At 46.7% G+C, this 2549-nt stretch overlaps 1 pseudogene; it reads right to left on the reverse strand.

Moving 5' to 3' along the window:
* Positions 1 to 802: 802 nt before the first annotated feature.
* On the reverse strand, positions 803 to 920 carry LOC124559061 (annotated as a pseudogene).
* Positions 921 to 2549: the final 1629 nt, after the last annotated feature.

The raw sequence follows: 2549 nt of genomic DNA on the forward strand, positions 1-2549 counted from the left end.
CGGATTATTCACCCATAGACTAGCGTGAAAGTCGAAAGCAAAATGAATCTCAATGTTTATGATTTCATGTCTCCTGAACTATATGTCATACAAAGATATAGTTGCGCGCTATGATTTATCCTGCCTCAAGACGTATATACAGTTTCTAGCTTTGATAGATGTCGCAAACCTTTAACGTAACAAATACGTCTTAATAAGTGGGTTTTTATCTTCGGACGATAATCATACCAAGTACCGAAACTCAAATTTCTGTTGCTCATGAAAGCCGTTAGACAGGTAGCCTACAACTGCGAAAGTGTTATACCCATTTAGTAACATAGACAGAGGATGTTCTAACACATTCAACCAATTCAGCAGGACTGTATCTTCTGCAGGAATCAGGCAGAAACACGAGATCACTTTTGACTTAGACATATAGAAACTAATAAGTAAGAGACAGTTGTACACTGTCCATGTAGTTGCTAGTACAGGTCTCCTTGATGTGCCGAGTTCATTCCCTGCTTTTTTAGTTCAAAGACCAATCGCATCTTTTACAGAGTGAATGAGCAGTATCGTATCCAAAGTATACGGACAACTGCTAAACTAAAACTAAACTCCTCCCCGACAAGGCCATGACGGCCCAAAGGCACCGACCGGCCGACGTGTCATCCTCAGAACACAGGCGTCACTGGATGCGGATAAGGAGGGGCATGTGGTCAGCACACAGCTCTCCCGGCCGTATGTCAGTTTCCGAGACCGGAGCCGCTACTTCTCAATCAAGTAGCTCCTCAGTTTGCCCCACAACGGCTGAGTGCAGTCGGCTTGCCAACAGCGCTCGGTCGACCGGTTGGTCACCCATCCAAGTGCTAGCCCAGCCTGACAGCGCTCAACTTCGGTGATCTGACGGGAACCAGTGTTACCACTGCGGCAAGGCCGTTGGCCACAGACAACTCCTAGTGGACGTTAATATGGTACGTGTTCACCCTTCGCCTTCATGGCGGCTTTAACCTTGTTGGGGACTCTCTCATCGAGCTGTCTGTGTGGCTGTGGAGGAATGGCAGCCCATTCTTCCGCAAGAGTCGCTACCAGAGAAGGTAGTGATGTTAGATGCTGTGGTTTACAGAGAATTCGACATTCTAGTTCATCTCAAAGGTATTCCATTGAGTTCATGTTGGGACTGTGGCGAGCCTAGTCCATTTCAGGAATGTTATTGTCCACAAACAATTGCCTCACAGCAGCTGCTTTATGACAGAGTACATTGTCATGCTAAAACAGACAAACGAACTGTTCCTTTGTTGGACGCAGTATACAGTTCAGTGTTTATTTTTCTTCTTTTGGGTCATCAGTCTTCTGACTGGTTTCATGCGGACCGCAAATTCCTCTCCGGTGCTAACCTCTACATTTCAGGTAGCACTTCCAACGTACGTCCTCAATTACTTGCTGGGTGTAGTTCAGTCTCTGTCTTCCTCTACAGTTCTTTTCTCTCTACAGCTCCCTCTAGTATCATGGAAGTCATTCCCTCATGTCTTAACAGATGTCCTACCATCCTGTTCCTTGTCAGTGTTTTCCACATATTCCTTTCCTCTCCGATTCTGCGCAGAACCTCCTCATTCGTTATCTTATCAGTCCACCTGTCAACATTCGTCTATATCACCACATCCCAAATTCTTCGATTCTCTTCCATTCCCACAGCACGTGTTTCACTTACATGTACTGCAGACGTACATTCTCAGAAATTTGTTCCTCAAATTAAGTCCTGTGTTTGATACTACTAGAATACTCTTGGCCAGGAATGACCTTTTTCCCATTGCTACTCTGTTTTTGATGTCCTCCTCGCTCCGTCATTGGCTACTTTACTGCCTAAGTAGCAGAATACCTAACTTCATCTACTTCGTGCCAATCAGTCGTGACGTTCAGATTCTCACTGTTCTAATTTCTGACAAACTGCCTATTGGCATCTGTCTCGGGTTCTTCGGCCGACGTTCATCTAATGATTTTTCTGACGTTTCGCCACCACGAGTGGCTGGCATTGTCAAAGCTTCACCCTCCATTGCCGGTGGTGAACTGGAGCCGAGCTCGCGGCCGCAGTCTATATGTACCAGGCGCGCCAACGTCCGAGGGCTTCTCCGCGGTCATTTCCGGTGCGGTTCTCCTCTTGCTACCAGCGACGGTCGTTCGCTGCAGTACGGGAAGCCAGGATCCGTTTACCTTAAGGCTTTCCTCTTTCTTGTTGAAACTGTTCAACCAGAAAAAGAAATGTCAGGTACAGCCTTTCTGCCATACATTCCCAGAGTGACGGACAGAATCGGCCGTATATTGCGCAAACATGGCGTAAAGACGATTTTTAAACCGACAAGGAAGATCAAAGAGTGTCTTAGATCGGCGAAGGAGAAAAGAGACCCACTTGCAATGTCGGGAATGTACAGTATACCATGCACATGCGGAAAAGTTTATGTCGGAATGACTGGGCGATCAATTAACACCAGGATCAAAGAGTATAAGCGACATTGCAGGTTGGGGCAGGTGGAGAAATCGGCCGTGGCAGAGCACGTACTGAATGAGACCGACCA

This window comes from Schistocerca americana, chromosome 1 (assembly GCF_021461395.2).
Source record: "Schistocerca americana isolate TAMUIC-IGC-003095 chromosome 1, iqSchAmer2.1, whole genome shotgun sequence".
Taxonomy (NCBI): Eukaryota; Metazoa; Arthropoda; class Insecta; order Orthoptera; family Acrididae; genus Schistocerca; species Schistocerca americana.